The sequence below is a fragment of the Pieris napi genome, chromosome 3, assembly GCF_905475465.1.
Source record: "Pieris napi chromosome 3, ilPieNapi1.2, whole genome shotgun sequence".
Taxonomy (NCBI): domain Eukaryota; kingdom Metazoa; phylum Arthropoda; class Insecta; order Lepidoptera; family Pieridae; genus Pieris; species Pieris napi.
The window spans coordinates 11,892,845-11,913,232 of NC_062236.1; the positions used below are offsets into that span (position 1 = coordinate 11,892,845).

At 31.8% G+C, this 20,388-nt stretch overlaps 1 protein-coding gene and 1 long non-coding RNA gene across 5 annotated transcripts in view; one reads left to right on the top strand and one right to left on the bottom strand.

Moving 5' to 3' along the window:
- The window catches only part of LOC125063268, an 80,581-nt gene that overhangs the window by 33,943 nt on the left and 26,250 nt on the right, over positions 1–20,388 (top strand). For 2 of the 4 annotated variants that reach the window (XM_047669627.1, XM_047669630.1), the window contains exons 2-3: positions 4,011–4,053; positions 13,857–13,920. The gene's annotated coding sequence lies outside the window, so the exon portion shown is untranslated. The remainder of the gene's footprint in view (positions 1–4,010; positions 4,054–13,856; positions 13,921–20,388) is intronic. The other 2 variants (XM_047669629.1, XM_047669628.1) reach the window with 2 other exon arrangements.
- LOC125063272 lies at positions 2,123–2,681 on the bottom strand. Its single transcript, XR_007119489.1, has 2 exons — positions 2,624–2,681; positions 2,123–2,414 (listed from the first exon to the last, which is right to left on the bottom strand). It is a non-coding gene; the product is annotated as an uncharacterized LOC125063272 (long non-coding RNA).

A 20,388-nucleotide genomic window follows, 5' to 3' on the forward strand; every position in this document is an offset into this window, starting at 1 on the left:
GAAGCATTACTACTGCTGGCATTACGGCCGGCTCAAGCTGGTTGCAGCCTGCTGGAGATCCTCCGAGGAGGTCTTGACCTGCGGAAGGGTTCTTGCAAACTCATTAGTATAGATATTATTTAGTATAAATAAAAATTAGTGTTATCTATTTTCTTTTAAAAATTATAATAGGACTAGCTGGCCTGGCGAACATCGTACCGCCTAACAGTCGATTCTTTATTTTGTTTAATACTTATTCTGCTATTCGGGACACAGGTCTAGCTAGTAAGATAAAAAAAAGAAAGTTGATAATAATTCAACAAATACAATATGTCAAAAAATAAACATTTACCTTCCTGGAACCCCTCCACTAACACTTGAACTTTATGATATGGTATTAAAGTTCAAATTGCCTTTAAATATTATTACGAATATTTTGTATGGGAATATAGAAAAGTGATGTTTTTAGACTTTTTCACTCAATTTTTTTTAATTTTTCTCTCCGTAAGAACCATCCTCGTACTTCAAGGAATATTATAAAAAAAGAATCAGACAAATCGGTCGAGCCGTTTTCATGTTATGTCGTGACAACGGAAAACAGGTTTCATTTTTATATATATATAGATTAAGATTACTTTGATTTTGTAAGAAATAAAAGTCTTTGTATTTTATTTAGTTATTAAGATATAGTGACACAATGTGTCTTACCTTGTAAGGAGACTTAACTTAGCAGTAGTGACTAAAATATTTGCGGAACAATATTTATTTATATATTTTCATAAGGTTAAATAACGAACCCAATAAATTAAATAGGCCTAAGAGCTTGGGGTTTGACATATGTAAAGATATATAATTGTGATTGACGTCGCTCATAGAAATAATATTTCCGCGTTCCTTGAACTTCGCCCACGCTGCGGTCTGTGACTAATATTTAATGGCGCCATAACCATTGTTATGGTCATATTATCAACATTTCATATTTCCAATATTATTTCGTGTTAGTCTAGTCGATTCACTATTGATTATCTGTGTTGCGTGCGACGTCGATCGAATAACTATTTCACGAAATCCCTTTTTTATAGACTAGGGGATAACGTGCAGGTGACTTGATGTACTTCATAAAATTGTTACATGGGAAGGACAGTAATTTAACAGTACCTTACCTTCAATGTACCTGATGGGTACGTTAGAAAGCGACATCGTCTGCCGTTACATCATGTACCTACAGCTAGGACTAACCTTCTGAAAAGGGCACTTAGGATTCGGTGTATTAATCTAGTTTACGAATTACATAGGTTAACGGACTTTTTTCATTGTCCGTTGAGTGAACTGTCAAAAGTTCTATTATTTGTACTAACAAAGCACTAGCCTATAGTCATTTCTTGTGTTGTGTCATTTTTATTATGTTATATTGATTTTCCTACTTAATTTCTTTTATGTTTTTTTTTGTTTCGTCTAAATCTTATTCACTTATTGTGCACTGGGGGCCTACCATGAGCTCTTATTGCGAGCCTATTGACAACCTACAACTGAGTTGCATCGCTAATTCGTACCATGACATCGAAAAAACGAGACAGTTTATGTTCCCACGTGACCTTAGCGATTATCAGATTTCGTTCGTTCAATTTGTATGAAAATCCGTACCATGACCGCTCGGCTGAACCGAAATTTGACAGTTGCGCCTTCCAACTATGACAGAATAAGCGATTCTAAAAAAGTTACTTTTTGTTCAACTTTTTTGTATCGAAATGTCCAAATAATAGTTTAGAACCTATAAAATTCAATATTTTTATTAAAACTTGTTAATAAAGTTAAAATAATAAGATTTATCTACTATGGCTAATATATGTAAAAAAATATAATTTTATATTTTGGGGTATTTTGAGTTTAGAGAGTGTGATAATAAATAAATTATTAAAATATCGACGGAGATGAGAAACAAGACGGCAATGCCCTTCTACCGACTTCGTAGATATTGAGTTTATAATTTATTATAGATTAACTACTTTGACTCATTTGAAGATTTCAGTGTACCTACAAATAATTGCACATGGTTCAATAATATTGAATTAATTATTTAGGCATGTCTAACAAAAACATAATTCCCCAATATATCATATTTACAATAAATAATAATGCCATATCACTAGTAGATATTTATTATAATTAAATTTTTCCTCATTATGTTCATGAATTGTAATATTCTCCTCTGCTTTTTCTTTAAAAAAACAGAGGTGTTTCTCAAATTTATAATGTGTAAATAATAAGCCATTTGAAAGTATTGTAATAACAGTATTTATTTAGTTAGGATGACTCCATCAAGATAGAAAAAGATGTCTTGTCTTGTCTTGAATCAGGCAATGTTCAATTGGATATAAACATATATTCATTTATATATTTCATTCTCTCAATTCAGCGAGTTTGTCAGGTTTAAGCTGTAAAGAAAATATAATTATTTATATTATATGAATTAGTTAACGTATAAACTGAATTTGTACAATTTTAAGAAATCAATTTTTATCATTATTATATGATTTTCGAGTAATAGGTTGATTGTAATATCTTATGCAAAGAGTTTAATATCAGGAATTCACTTCAATATAGATATTTATTTTTAATAAACCAATTTTTAAACAATACTTACCCCATCATATTATTTTATAAGTTAAACAATTTGTAAAACTATATATTTTATGAAACCGAAATTTTGTAAACACCAAATATATTGAAAGCTCCTATCAAAATTTGAAGGAAACGTTTAAAAATAATAAGTGTCAACTGCACAGAACCAGAAAACTTTACATTTAAAATATATCAAAAGAATAGTTTTATATTAAATAAATATATATATGAAGACATAATAGCTTATTGTAATTGATGAAATATTTAAAATAATTTTATATTTTATTTATTTTTATAGAAACCTCTGTCGAAGTAAGTTTGACAGTTAAATTTCTAAACTTACATAGAAACCACAAACAAAATTATCGTTCTTTCATTCGGTCTTGCGATGCAAATGCGTTTCAGCTTATAGGCGGTCATGGTACGAAAAAATGCGATTGACTTTAGGTACCTAAACTCAACTGCATCTCAACTGGATTGTTTTAAGAAAGTTCATGGTAGGCCCCCTGTTGTCAATTTAGGGTCGCCTGTTAGGGCAGGAGTGATTTTATAAATAAATAAGTCGAGTTGGTTCGGCAGTGGGAAGTTGGTTTAATATAGTGGTGGTGCGCGGCAAAATGTGCCTTGAAAAACGCTCAGTTGTGGAAAAATTGCTCAGAATGAACTTGAAAGTCGATATTGTTTCGGACAATCTGTTTAGAAAAACTTGTTTTTGTTCAAAATTAAGGTAGATAGTGTTGATTGTTTATTAAAATTCGTATCTGTCCGATGTTGATGATGATTTTTTATGTATTTATATTTAAATCAACATCCCAGTTTTTGCTGTGGGAAAAAATTAGATCATAAGCAATATTTTTGTACTGTAAAAACTAATATCACTACATACTAAATATAATGTTTATACAACCCGTATTTAAAAAATGTGTAGTCCCTTCGGTGTGTGTTAGTTTAATATTTACAAATAAACAATGTACCCGAACTGGCCGCATGACCGTGTTGTGAATTAAAAATCGATATCAGCATCCATAAATAGCAATAAAAAAAGAACTTCCAAAACTATTCTCTTTTAAAACATACCTTGATAGCCGTGAATAAGGTGCAAAATCCTTTGATATAGAAATTGCCAAATGTCGTTGGAGTCACATTGGTTGGACCTTGAAATTCGCGAAAGGGTCTGGCCGAACCACGCGATCGAAATTTTTGCCGAATGAGTTAATTTCTTAGTAAAGTTTTTGTAAGGTAAAATATTATTATATGTATGTAATATTCAGCAGAACATTAGGATTCGCAATAATATTAAAAAATCCAGATTAGCAAAGATTAGATTAGATTAGAAGAGAAAACAATATAATATTGATTTCATACAGTTAAAATAATCAGAAATTTAAAAGGTTCTTCTCAATTTACAGATTTTGATGCTGCCTTTAGGGCGACGTAACATGAATTTATAAGGTAAGATCAAATTTTTCACATTTTGAAATCACGAAAAGTAGAAACTTACTTATTAACAAAGTATTAGAAGTATAAGGTGTTTCTTTCGCGGTTATGTCAATCTAAGAAGAAGAAAGATTCATATTCTAATTCAAAGGAAATAAAGTTGCCATTATTTTGAAGAATATAATCGAGTTGGTATACTGAATGGTAATCACACAATTTTAATCTATATTCTTTTAATTAAATGAAAGCGAAAAACACTAAGCTGCTTAGTCGGTTAATATAATAAGATTTTAAATTAAGATAATGAAAGCCCATCCATTTCTGATAGTCATCCCATATGTTATTAAAACTATACTCTCTGAAATAGACGTTATCTCGATATACTAAGCCCTTATAACATTACTCAATAATTTATATTGTTGTATCGATTATCTCTGTTAAATTTAACACCTACGTTTATCAATTAAAACATGATAATAATTCACGCGAAGCATATTTGAACCAATAAAATTATAAAACTTCTGGACCCTCAACTCTTAAACGAAAAACAACCTTATTTAATTGTAAGTAAGGGTGGTTATATAGTTTTATAAACCATACAAATAATGTAGAGCAGAGATAATACAGAGCGATGTTGCTTGTCTATGCCCACCGATTTATTGCGCGCCTTGGATATTTTTAATCTGTTATCTTTTTTCACTCTATTCTTAGTACGGAATTTTTCTTTGTAAATATCCATGGTGAATATAGACTATAATCATTTTTTAAACGTGCTATGCAGAAGCGATTTATTTTGTTGCCTGTGCATAAAATTGCATGTAAACGACAGTTTATGTAAGAGTTGAATATTGGTTTTTATTACTGACTTAGACTTTCTAGTTCATTTATATTAACGAATCTCCAAATGGATATAGCTAATAATATACATTTGTTCAATTCAGAAGAGCAGGTTTCTGTTGTACTCATTTCAATAATATGTCATTATATTTTCAAGACAGTACAAATCTACACACCACTCAACACAAAATATTATTTGTCCGTCTTCTTGGGTGGTTAATGATAGCAATTTAAGAACATTCGAGACGTCATCGCGTTACAAGAGACTTTTAACTCCCAATTACCTGTCAAATTACTGCACAGCGCACTGCATTAAATTTGCTTTCAAAATATATAATTTCATATGAAGTAAGGTGCTTATAATATTGCTCACGATAATTTTATGGTAAAATCTGTATGAGCTAGTAACTGGTACTTTCCATAGCGTAAATAAGGACATAAAGTTTCTTTAAAATTCTTCCTGTTTCAAAAACATAACGCATAACTAACACGCATTGTATTATCTTTATATTTACTTTTCTGTGTATATTTTAAGTATATGACGTGAGATTCACGTGAATTTATTGAAACTAATTTAAATATAATATTTCTTGTGGTTTTACGACTTACTACAAGCTTACGTTTTATTTATCCTATAAAACTAAATGTCGGGACTATTGAGAAAAATAACTTCAATGAAATCTTTTAATGTTCATTTACCTTATATGTTGGGTACACTCACTCGTGCACTCAGGCGTGTTAAAAACATTTAAAAAAACATAAAATAATTTTAAAATAACATTTTTTCTGGAGTTTACTATTAAGTTTATTGTGGAAGAACTGGGAAGGGTTCCCAAATTTTACACCTTATAATAAATTGTTGTCAAATGATTAAACACATTTTTATTTATTATTTTATTTCATTGTATGTGTACTTAGAGTGTAAAAACACTAAATACAAGCTGTAAGCTACACATATACCCCGTGAATACTTCGCTGGTTTATCAAATTCATACTGTATGAACTTACTATTCAAAGTAGTTAATGTGACGTCAATATATGTAATTAATTATTCATTTTTGGGTAGCGTTTATATATCTATCACTTCATTTGAACAAAACCATTTTCTTCACACAAGTATAACGAAGCAACTTTAAAATTATCGTAAAAAGTATGAAACAGGTTACGGCAAAGTGCTAACTCAATTACCGCTTATAACTCGCCATGTTTACTTTGCCCGGCCAGGCCATATCAACATTGTATTACGCGTATAATAGGATAAATATGAAAAATAATGTATCAATACATGCTGTGGAGAAAGAGAAATCGTTATACAAATTCAAATATTTATTGAAAAAACTATTGTATTTCTACTATAATTGAATTACTGGATCTATGAAACGCGAACGAAACATGAACACCTAATCGTCAATGTTACGTAATGATGAGGTAATAAGGTCACGCCCGCAGGTGGGTGTGGGTGATTTAAAGGCCATAGTTTTAAAGTCTTTGTGACAATTTCACGTGTCTTTCTTAGGTGAAACATCCTGTATATTCTTTATAGGGGGTCATGACCAATAGATTGTTGCCTGACAAATTCAGGAGCTGTATTACACGCACTGTGCCTGTGGTATGTTCCTTGAAAATTATTTCTGGTTATTTTCTTCCTAATATATATTCTTGTATGATTATATTGAAAGGAATCGATTTAATTTTTTTTTAAGACAATTCACACCAATTGACCTAGTCCCATGCTAAGCTGGTGAAGCTTGTGTTATGGGTACTACGCAACGGATATACATACATATTATAGATAGATAGACATATAAATACATATTTAAACACCCAAGACCTAAGCACAACACCAAATGCTCATCACATCGATGTTCGTCTCAGGCGGCGATCGAACCCGGGACCCATGGATTCGCGGTCAGGGATACTAACCACTAGACCAATGAGTCGTCTAAATATATATATTGCCCTTATAACAGTGGGCTGAAATGTAAGTTAACATTGAAACAAACTTTTCATTGAATTTGATTTTATTAGCGATACAACGATTATAGCCATCATACAATTTTTCGATACCATTTTTCTTATACGATTTGTCTTTAGCTTCATAATAGGCTTCAGTTCGGCGATTACCCCTTCATCAGCGGAAAATTTCTGTCCAGCGAGCATTCTCTTGAGGTCCGAGAACAAGAAAAAGTCCTCTCATTTGAAGTTCTATAAAACATTCATTTTGAATCTATTTGCTATTATTGTTTGACATTCAACTGTTTGTTCACGATCTATTGATTTTTCAAATAAAATCCGATGAAGTGAATTTTGACCATTATTACCAAGTAGCAAGGTCCAAAATTTAATTTTTCGTTGATTCCTTATGACGTGCCGCAGTGCCGTTGATGTCTTTCGTATAGACGATATTCAATTTTAGATGCAACTCGTTTAGGAACGATTTAGTTAATTTAGCTCTTTTTTATCTATAACAAACTCGCCAGTATGCTGATAATGAAAATTTTACTAAGCTTTCGATGTATTAAGTAGCTATTATATTAATAAATAATTGCAAGTCATTTATCTACTATGTATTTTTTCATTTACATAGGACCCTTAATAGCCACGCAGATCTGTTGCCGAGAAGCTTAGCAAAGTCAACTCCTCTTTCCTGAAAAGGAACTTTATTTATTTACACTAGGTCTGGTGGGATTGGCGTCTCACGCCGTACTAAATTTAGTATGTGGATGTTTTTGACCAAAGAAGTCATATTTTCTTTTTTATTTTGGAAACTTACTTTATGGAACCGGCTGCCCACTGACGTATTTCCGAACCAATTCGACTTAGGGTCCTTCAAGAAAAGAGCATACCAGTTCTTAATAGGCCGGTAACGCACTCGCGAGCCCTCTGGCATTGAGAGTGTCCATGGGCGGCGGTATCACTTTCCATCAGATGAGCCTCCTGCCCATTTGCCCCCTGTTCTATAAAAAAAAACACGCTACTGCGCTCCTAATCAAAGGTTACAAAGAAACAAATAAAATTTGCATTATTTAATTTAAACATCCAAATTTGTTTTTTTTAATTACACAACGCTACCAGTAAGGAACTACGCTTCATGATAAGATATAATTTGTACATCTCCAAGGTTAGATAATTTGAGGTCGATTACAAGGTTTAAGTAAGTATATGTACCTAAACAAATTTCTTACTTATGCTAAATTTAACAATATCTATTTAATACATACAACCAGCAAGTGCCTGGTTTCGCATTTTTATTTTGGGAATAAAAACAGCCACCTAACACAATAATGTTAATCCAGTTGTTTTTGAGTTGATTTGCTATACTTAAAAACACCTTTCCTTTTTACCTTACGCGATACATTTGAGGAAACACAGAGCAATGAAAAGATTCTTTAGTTAACAATTCTGACTCTTTATTTTTAAGGGCAATATATTCTTACTTTAAATTTGGTAAGTTGAGCTCTTTTATGACAACAACCACGTTTAAAGCATATATTATAATACATTAAGTTTACAACGAAGTTATCTATAAATTATTAAATTTATCGTTCTTGCCATTCTTGATTCAAATAGTTTATTACGTTTTATTTTATTTTATTGTTGTTTGGATTATAATTGTTTTACCTTCTTGATTTCGCCGGTATCGTCCTCATGTTTATGTATGTCCGTCAATTTGTTTGTTTGTATCATGTGTTTATCCTTATTTTGTGGTCCAAATAACCACAAAAATTTAAAAACGGATGGATAAACTTTGTTAATAATTTGTTCTTATCTTAAAATCCTTAAATAGTTCCACATTTATAATAAACGAATAAATAATGTTATATTTGTTTCGATTCGATAGTTATTATATTTAGAAATAATTTGAAATCATAAAAGCCTACAAAAACATCATTTATATTCTCCCTTGAGTGTGTTTTCTTGTCATGTCGTCACCTCTGAGTCAATTTCCTGTTACTGGACATAAGAATATACATTTTATTTTAACCTTGAAGATCCTACTTAATATATTGTAATTATTTACTCAATAAAAGTATTGTAGACGGAAGACCTGACATAGGGGCATGGGGCAAACTTATGCCTCTGGTTATGTGACTCAAAACGTGCCTCCAAATTGAAATTTTCCATTTCTCCATTTGCAAGGTGTGGCTATTTAATTAATATTTTCTAGCAAGTGGCATAGTAATGGTTGGCTTTATATGGTTGACATCCATATATTTCTAGTTTAGTCGTTTTCTAATAAAATATATATCGTATATTGAATGATTTAATATTGTACGCGTAATGAAAGTACTTTAATAAATAAATGTATTTTTGTAAAACCATTTATGTACACAGTGGTTAAAGCAACAACGATTAGCGTGCACTTTACGCAGCATGATACAAGTTATTATTCTCTATTTTTAAACCATCAATGGTTCATTAAAGTGTTCAACCTCAGAAAAATACAGTAACAATCACAAAATAAAACTGCAAACCTTTAACATAAAAAGCTTTTAAAAATACCGGCACGTCACATTTCAAGCTAACTAGATGTTTGTATGAAACAAGTTTCCCGCCTGTTCTTGTCCTTGACAGCTACAGATAAAAAATAAACAAGCGATTAAAGGAGGTTTTATCCCATCGTCTATTAAATTGACTCCTTTTAAATCTATTTAAATAGGCCGTTATGTCTGTTAGTTAAATCTTGATATGAATAAATAATAGAAATATTAACGTCAATTATTGTTTATCTTAATCGTCTAATTCATTTAAATTAGGTCATGTCGGTTATTAATTTTAGATTTGGATCTCATAAATAATAATGATTTTTGTTTTATAATTAATTTAAGTAACATCTTGAATGTAATAAAATATTATTAATTAACATAAATTATTATATAAGACTAAATGAATTATGTATAATTTATATTTAGTAGGTTTTTATAAAACACAGCAATGACATTACATATTCTCTATTCTCTCTATTTTATTCATATCTAAGATTCGTGGTTAAATTAGCGGGTGGAAATTCCCAGTAAAATAAAATTCCAGTGTTCATGCCCCAAATCTTATATATATATATATATAACAGATATATTGTTTGAAATAATACTATAACATACATAAACATTTTAACTGAGTGATTATATTGATTGTTTTACAATAATTAATGTGTAATAAAAACGTCATATCAATTATAATGATTAATACCGGATGGTCAATACTTGGAATATTTGTACGATGTGACAGACTGTGTGTGTAAATTGTGACTCAATGTTCATTATAATTCAATACACACTACAACAATGCTTGTTACCTTCTGAGAATATAAATGGATAGCAGTATTTGCTATTTTCATGTAATAAACGCTTTGGTTTGAACTTATACAGTCATTTCTCCTAACTTGTCAATGTTACTATAAAATATTTTATATCTGTGACCATTTTGGAAATCGGTTTCCTTAAAGGTGTAGCCTGTAACTTGGTTGGATTTCCGGCGAAGGTATATTTTTATTCAGCATTTTTGCTGAACTTATACAGTTTGAGATTTCCCTTATTTTGTCTTTCTTAATATAAAATGTTTCGGCGGCCATTTTGGAGCAAATAGATATTAATTAAATGCCATAAATCGCCGCCTAAAATGATGCTCTTCTAATCACGTGTATAGTCGTGTACTAGTAGTCTTAAAGAAAATACGCGTTAACGGAATTAAAAATAATCTTTTCACGTCTTACAATAGGTACCCTTAGGATTGTTTTTTTATTGTAAATGGTTTATGTATTGACACCCACATTGCCAGAACTCTCGCAAGTGCGTTGCCGGCCTTTTAAGAATTATTTGATAAAACTGTGGTAAAGTTCGGTAAAGAAAAACATAATTCTATAGAAAACGTAGTTGTATACGGAAGCAGTTTAAGCTTGAAAAATATATTTAAATAGCTTCCGTTTAGTTACAAATATTATTTTTGGAACGATCCATAATAGTCTTCAATTTCTTGAGAAATAATCAATACGTTAACAAGCACACTTTACGTAGGGTGGAACGGGTTTTTGTTGTGTTTTTGTAGTCTATAAAATTGACTAGAAGCATTTTGATTAACATTGTAGATAAAAATCGATGTATTAATCCTATAAAAACTACCGTAGGTTTATTGTTCTCCTGTCATCAGCATACAAAGCAGGAGCGATACACTTATAACCATTGTTTTGATAACGGTGGACTTTTTACGTCTGTATTGAGATTCAGTTTACATTACAATTCAATAGCACCTTTTTTGTTCATAGATATTGTACTGCTTAATTTGCATATAATCTATTTTGAATCTGTGATATTTGACAGTTTATATTACAAAAAAACGCACCCAGACACATAAATGTTCTAGTTTTTTTTGCATAATCTGTAGGTTGACGTTTGACAGCTAAAATTGTCATAACACCGCGCCCAAATGTATAGTCCTTTTCATGAAAGAAGTCCCCCAGACGCGGCGCTGCAATCGCATGACGTAATGTTGCCATTTATGAGTAAAAAAATTACCTATTTTATTTACATTTAGCAGATGTAATTTATCAAATAATATTATTTTCTGCATACTTTGAAACAATATTTCTGTTATGTAAAAAGTATATTTTTATTTACTTAAATTAGCGGTGTTCTACCTACTTACAGGGAAAAAGATGAGAAAATAGGGTAAAGAAAAGCAATACAATTTTTTATTCAGTTTTATTGCATAATTGTTGGGTTACAATTTTTTTTCGAAGTACGCCGCTGTTATACCTTCGTTTGTAATTCTTGTTATAGTTTTCTCTGACACACCTGCAATTAAATTATGAGCAATTAAAAAGAATAGTAACTTTAAGTTTATAATGCTTATGTAATATATGTTTTAATTTCAGTTACCTAGTTTCATCACGTTATGTATTTATTCAATTTTGTCGCAAAAACGAATTTATATCATAAAAGTCCCATCAATACAGCAAAAAATTATTAAATGGCAACTCTAAAAAGTACCTGTTATGGCGGCAACTCTCTTCCGAACATTGTTTAGTGGTATTAAAACACCTTGATTCTTATTTTCCGCTTCACAGAACTCTTTCACCTTTAATATCATTTCTCGAGCCGAACTTTTTACAACTTTTGGCATTGTAATCAATCTTTAAAATGCACTAAGCTAGTTAAAAATTCACAAAGATCTACCACAACAAACGAACTTGATAACATCGACGAATGACAACATTGCCGACCTGTCAAATTTAGTTCCAAAAATCACCGCGGGACTTCTTTCATGAAAAGCACTATACGTTATAAATATTTCTATCTGTCTTAAATGAAGTTAGCACATTAGTGTAGCCCTCATACATAGTTTATTTAGATGAATTAGATGTTTCAATCTGTAACAGTTTACAGAGACATTTCGTTTTTATTTGAATTATCTTCTTAACAAAGTCTGTTCAAAGCAACAAAATTTAAATACTAGTTGTGACGCCGCGGCCGCCGTCATCCGTCTAATGCGGTCTTACCTTTAACGTTAATATAAATAAATACTAACGTATATAAACAAATATTTTTTGATTAATATAGGGGAAGGTCGGGACCCTTCGTACGGTTTTCACATTTTATTTTTTTATTTCTTTATTTTTCCATGAATCAATCACCTGATAGCTTAAATTTATAGTCTAACTATCTGAGGTTCATATAAAAAAATGACAAATGATTTCATCTGATGGTTCAACCATAATTATGATTTAAACTAAATCTGGAAAACGTACGAATCTGCCCCATCAACGGGGCACCTTCGTACAGTGTTGGGGGTACCTTCGTACGGTGTGGGGTAGTTCCGTACTTGCGATTAAAACGACACATATAAATCAAAATTAATTTATTAGCAATGAAATTAAACACAATAATAAAGATTTAATTTCTATTAAACAAAAATAAAATACTTTTCTTATAGTGAAGTGTAGAACAAAAATTACATAGCTTTTCTTATGTAAAACCAAATTTAATTAGTTAGGTATCTTAAATTTAGAATCACATTTCTTAATCTTTGATGCGGATTAGCACTTCTTATTTTCGGGTGTGGCAGTATAAATTCGTGGTTTTCCTGGCCGTCGCCGTCATTTTGTTTGTTTTATTACTTCTTACAACATGCGGATTAGGTCGAAATGCCTCTGGTGTCAAAACTGACTTCGAAGGAACTACTATTTGATGGATTGGCAAATTATTCACAGCATATGGTTCACAAGAATCAAAATCAACCTTAATAAAGATAATAAAAAATAAGTACATAAACATATATTTACATCGACGATAGCAACACAGGACAAAGTTAAAGCAAAAATTTGCAATTAGCACACTAACACAATCTTACCTACTACGAGAGGGTTTAGTCAAGATGCCTTAACAGTAGTGTAATATGTAGAAAGTCGACAACTTAATTTGTATGAAAATGACAGTTCGCGTCGACAACTTTTCATACAAATTTAATTGTACAATTCGTTCAAATGTGCACCATCTAGTGCTGTCCGAATGTACCCCACTAACTGAATACCAACAAAATATAACTTATTTTAATATTAATAGGAAAACGTCATAAATTAAGTATTTAGTGTCTAGTTACTGATAGAATACTCTACACGAAAACTTATTTTATCTACGGTAACAAGAGACAAAAACATAGATCAAAAAATTACTTACCGAGCGCGAAAACACGTCCATCGGTGCGAATTTCACGAAATTTCGTTGATGTTATAGTTAGTACCTCGACTCATGCACACATAAAAAAACAAGACTGTACTTTGTTTCGTTCAAGTTTTATTTTGACTGTATGAATGTGCCCCGCGTACGAAGGGTAACGATCTTCCCCTACGTGCTTTTGTTTTTCACGGAAATTTCGGATTTATTTACGTTTGCACATTGTTTATGCTCAAGACGCAGATTAGTGATTGTAGTTCTATATTTTATCTACTAAAATTTGAAGTATTAATTATAAAAATTTTGTTTCAGTTTTTATACAATGTGACCAAGTTGTTCCCACCACAACGTACCACAATTTTCTATATAAAACGAGGTAAGTTTTTCTCAAAATAGATGAGAGAGATCTTGGTGTAAAGATTGTTTTTTCTTATTATTTAACACACACATTAAAAGTAAAAAACAATAGGCTAACTTAAATAACTGTCCCCCCCAATTAGGACTTATAAAGGAAGGAAAGGCCCGTTGGCCTTTTTCGCTAACAAGCACTTCTAGGCAACCCTAGGAAGGTAAAGGAAAGATACAAGCAAAAGTGCGAAACTATGTTATGAAAAATAAAAGTACAAACTATATGTAGAATTGTGTAATAATGTATAGTTTTCTACTATTATCAATTATGCCCATAGAGAAGCGTGGTATAAGCATAGAATTGTTTGTTTTTCTCTATGGTTAAACCGGCCAGGTACAATTTTAAGTATAAAAATAATATATCATTAACGTGCCTAACATACCGCAAGTTTTAACAAGTGATTTAATTCCGCTCACTTGAAAGTAAATTCCCAGCAAATTGTGATAATTGCGGTTAGATTTATATAATTATGACATGGCATGTGGTTGTTTTTATATAAATTAGTTTATACCTTGATATCATCTGCGCGTACTGTACTGCTTATTTATCTATATATATTAAAAAAGGAAAGAAATAGGTACTCTAGTACTAGAAACAAGGTATTGTCAACAGTCAAAGGTTACATTATTATAAAAAAAGGCCGTATCTTTCATTATAATGCGCACAAATTACCGATTTGTATTTATACAGAATATGTTGTATAGTATTTGTCCCATTTTGGAATGTCATGTCTTTTTTATATTAAGACATATGTAAAATGTCAAATCAATCAATCAAAGTAGTTAATACATGTAGTAATTATAATATTATTAACTATTGTTAACACTTTAAACTGACTCATTAGCATCTACAATATACCTTTATATTGATACCGAGACTTTGAAAAAAGGAGCCTATTATTCATTCATGCGATTCACTGAGAGAAATGCAATTTATTTTAAATAATATATAGTACAAAATTGGTGCCTTTTGTCACAGAGTAGAGAGAGATAGAACATAGCAGGGATAATAAGTATTGATTTATGAGAGACAGTGACATTTAGAAGGCGCGAAATTTAAATGAATTTGACAACGTTCAGTTCATTTGTCATTTAATCATAAGACGAAAATACTAAATTGCGTGTTTTTTGACTTCAAAATAAAAAATTCTCGTAACCCAAATATTTCATACGAAAGTATAAATTGTCTAAATAATACGATCTAGATTGCAACATTGTGGCGTACTATTTTCACACAATACTCAACTATATTACCATTATTCATGTCCTATATTTGCCTGATAAATAAAAACCGTTTGGATTTAAGGCTATCGCACGATCGCTCGTTATACAGGACATTTCAATGGGGATATTCATGAAAATACTGGATACTTTATTATCTCTTTTTTATATCTTCGTGTAAATAATATTGTCATACCTTGTATAGAGGAGCGACCGGTATTAAACTTGCATGTATCTAGAGCTATATGGAGCAAGAAAAAACAAAAACACCCAGTGGTTCTATCACCCTCTTCCATCCAAAAACAACCTCTCGGCTACAGATTTCTGCATCTGTTTCGTGATTAAAAAAATACAATATACACGCGCAGTCCACGTTTTGAGGTATTCTCAGTTCCTTCACGATTTTTTACTTAATATACGAGTGTTAAATATGCGCTTAGGAAGAAAAGCCCATGGGTTTTGGAATTCTATATTCTATAACATTTATAAAGAGATTATGATAACTAAAGTAAGATACGAAATGTTTGAGTTCTTTTTCAACAACAGCCCTGCGATTCTGTAACTCACACAGCGGTTTTCGCATCGGCGGTCGCTCTCAAATCAGTTGTGAAGCAGTCATTTTATGATTTGGCATTCTGATAAACAATAAACTACAAGCTCCCACCTTTTCCGAATGCCAGTGTCCTCTATTTTCGCATGAGCCATTTTTGCCAAAACCCTCCATCTTTTAGTCGATACCAACTCCGGGGAAATAAATACAGATAATGCAACTTTCTCTACAGCTGTGATACTTTTTGACATTCAACACCTTTTGTCTTCAGTCACCGTGACCACGCACGCTGTAAAGCACGCGAAACGTCGGATAAATTTAAAATTATGTTAAATAATTGTAAATTTATAATAATACATAACTTTAATCCGGTAAAAAAAGGTTTTTCTTTAAATGTGTAAAGGTTATGTCAATCAAAGACAATATTAAGAATATAAATGATTCAACCAATATTTGTTTATTTTAATTGCGAATATTTTTGCTTAAGCCGTACTTAATTGGCAACATGTTCATGTAAACAAGGGAGAAACTACAAAGACACATTTATCAACGTTACTTAGCTGACTGAGATAAAAACCTATCAAGTATGTGTGAAAAATGTTAAGTACACTCGGTATTCAGGTTTTGTTCGATAAAAACGGGGCTTAGTTGAGGTTTTGATTTATTGGGACGAGTTTTTTAATCAATACTTAAGGCAACAAAGGAACGTTGTAGAGTTACGATGGCATACATAAAAGGATGTAGATAAAACCTGTGCTATTGGACTAAGATTACTATCGAATAGCTATCGTAACTGTAGATAAACTATAGATTTTTGCATGGCACCCAAGCTGTCAAGCAGATATTGCTATTGATTGGTTACCATTCTTTTAACATCTTAATAAATTGTACAATGTAATGTTTTAAAAGGGAATCTGCTAGAAACGCCTTAGAGGAACCAGCTGCCCACTGAAGTATTTCCGAACCAATTCGACTTAGGGTCCTTCAAGAAAAGAGCGTACCAATTCTTAAAAGGCCGGCAACGCACTCGCGAGCCCTCTGGCATTGAGAGTGTCCATGGATATGATATGATATACTTAACATCAGGTGAGCCTCCTGCCCGTTTGCCCCCCGTTCTAATAAAAAAAAAAAAAAAAAGTTTTGATGATCGGTCAGTTGGTCAGTGACAGAATGAAGAATCTTTGACAAGTTATAATTTTTAAACTATGCCTAATGTCTGCTTTAAAATTCTACCTAATTTTATTCACAACGAAGTTATGAGGGGGGGGGGGGGGGTTGAAATGGCGTAAACTGCTTCGAGAAAAGGATGGTACGCAACTGGACTAATATAAAAATTTAACTTTTTACTTTCTTATATACACGTGACATTATTTAGTAAGTTTTGGCTTATGGTACATTTATAAACTTGAGGCTACTTCATCGTTCTAAGCCCTTACAATCTGACCTAAAATCAGTAATACCGGTTAGAATTGTGTAAGATATTTGCAACAGTATGTCACTCGATTACTCATAACTGGTTTCAGTGAGATTAATTAAAATAAATGCTAGTAATTCATTTTAAAATGATATGAATCTGCAGTTTTTCATCGACGGAAAAGGGTGTTGGGCTTGAGAATGCTCTCTCATCCTTGTGGTTGTAGTTTCTTACACCAGCTGAGTACCAATTACTTTTCTATAAGAGCATTTTACACTGACTCGAGTGAAGATATCGACGAAAAGAAGAAGAAGGGTCGAGTAAGGGTCACCTACTTATGTATTAGAAAAACCAAATACGTATCAGATATAGAATGTTTTACAGTAGTTCATGAAGAATCTATGAAGTGTATTGATATTGGCAGAGTGTACTAAATGACTTAATAATACGAGGTAAAAACTGAGAATCTATCAACTCTTTGGATCCCAAAGCTCTACAGTGGTACCTATTTCTTCTTTAGTCCATATTTTCCCACATCGTCCCTTATGTGTCTTCTACTGTGCTTCCCACATTTGCATTAAGGGCTTTCATTAATTGTGATATGTCTTTTGAGAAATAATCTTACTGTATCATCGAGTTGTCTGTAGAATTCCTCAATGACTTCCTTTGGCGCTTTTAAAGTTGGAGCGTATACAATAATGATGCCCAATTTCAGAGTCAAGATACGATCATTTACTGCTGTGAATCCAAACACCGACCGGTTTATTTGTTGAGATACAACCCCGTTTCTGCTTTCATTTTCCATACCTTAGAAATACAGAGTGTATATTGGGAGTCGTATAGAATCCAGTTCCTCTCATATGTGTTTCTGTCAGACCAGGAACATCTATGCAGTTTTCTTTTTGCTCCTATGATCTTATTTTTTCCGGGCTGTAACTGTAGCATGCCTATGACGGTCCAGGTTTCTATTCTTCTTTTCTGGCACTTAGTCTTGTTATTTATATCACCAGTAGCATTCTGTCCTCACTCCGCCTGGTTAGCTACGTCTGCCTATTATTGATTTATCTGTGGAACAGTTTAAGGACGCTTCTATAATTATAATTTGTATATATTTTTTTACATATCTTGAGTGTGATGTGTCTGTCATGTTTCCTTATTGATAAATAAATAAAAAATATATAGTTACGGGATGTCTCCGCTAAAACATCACCACGATAATTGAAGCAGTGTCTCAGTACTCATTTGTCTCTTTCAATCAAATTGTGTTTACTCTGTATTGAAAAGAGAATATGAGATTAGTTTTTAAAGCAAAGTCCACAAACATATATCTTTTGAAATTGGAAGGCAAAGACAAAAACAGCTTAAGCCATATCTTTTGTTACAAAACAGCAGGTTACATACATAATGAGAATACATAATACATTGGACTAAAAGTGAAAGTAACAACCAAAAATGTAAAGAGGAGGTCGTATTACGTCAGACAATATTGATCATTATTAGCTCTTATTACCAGGTGATTTGGTCGAGAATCGCTCGACGAATTAGAGCTGTGGGTTTTAAAGGTTATGTGTGTTTTGGCTTGCACAAAATGTGTTTTAATAAGAGTGAATCAGAATTATTTGTATATTAAGTAGCTTGTATAATTCCCTATGAAATTTTAATGAAAGGGGAAAACAATATGACGTAAGATTTAGCGCGAAAATTTACTCCAAATGTCAAAAGCGTATTTAATTTTGTAGTAACACTTTGTTTCGTTTCTGAATCTTACCCTAAGAGTCTTTAGTCTTAGGTAATAGAGTACAGAAATGTATGCACTATGGAAAAGATTTCTGTACATAAATAAATATAATGTAAATGTATCTTTGTACAAAAGTAGTATCCAAGACCGACAACGCAATTGCGAGCCCTCTGGCAACGCGAGTGTCTATGGCCGGCGGTATCACTTAACATCAGGCGCCCCTTGTTATATAAAAAAACAAAAATATTATATGGCACGTTTTATATGGCAAAACTTATCTTCCTTTCCAAGGTTTAAAGAACATTATTTTCATAATATTTCAATGTAGGTATAACATGTGTATGTATTAGGTATCTGTTTCGTTTGTTTCTTGTCTGTGTTAAGTACACCATCAATTAAAAGATTTTATAATGGTTAATTTACATTTAACTAACCGTAACTCAATTGATTATGTACCGGATTATCGCGATTATGATAATATTTAGTAGGATTTTCTTTTTAGTTTAACGGTAAAACAAAGTAGCTTTCCAATGAAGCTAAGGTTTTAATGACTTTTGCTATCCTTATGTTATAAGATATATGTAAAATAAAATAATAAATCAGTGGCGCTACATCCTTTTTTTAGGTCTGGGCCTCAGATTTCTGTATCTGTTACATGATCATTTGTCAATCAACGCAAGTAGGTGATCAGCCTCCTGTGCCTGACAAATGTCGACTTTTTTGGGTCTAAGGCCAGTTTCATCACGATGATTTCCTTGCGTGCGAATGTTAAATGCGCACATAGAAGAAGAGTAGTAGGTACAGCCAGGGATCGAACCTACGACCTCAGGGATGAGAGTCGCACGCTGTAGACACTAGGCCAACACTGTTAAACGTATATTTTAGACATAGACATATTTTTTATTACAAACAAAAACACACACACACATAAACACACAAGATAACAATAATCAAAGAAAAGAATTAAATAATTAATTTTAGCAAATAATTTATAAACTGTGAGCAAAATTTTAAACGAGAATTCTAGACTGTAATTCTTCAAAGCACTTTTCCTCACGTAAAGATTTATAACTTCCTTTTAAGAGCTAGGCGTGAATTGGCAATAGCTTAGCATTCCAGCCGTAATATTAAGCAATGGTTGTGGGTGCAATGTCATCGCCCACTGAGCTTCTATTCACATGCAAAGTGCTCATAAATAAGTAGGCTCGCTGTACACGAACAGGTTAACAGCTTGATAGGCGCGAGTCGGTAGTGTTCACTGTACTTCCACGTCTTTAAAGAATTTTTTTTTGTATTTTTATTTAAATTTTTACTAGCTTTACTTTTTTACTAACATTATTTTCGTTATTGAAGTTACTTCAATAACGAAAATCACTAAATCTCAACAGCTCTATAGTTCATAGTGTAGTCGTATTTTTTTTAATTTCTTTATTTTACAAAAAAAATATAATACAATCATAATAAGTTGCATTAGAAAACTGCTGTGGTTTGTATTAATGTAAGTTATAGCATT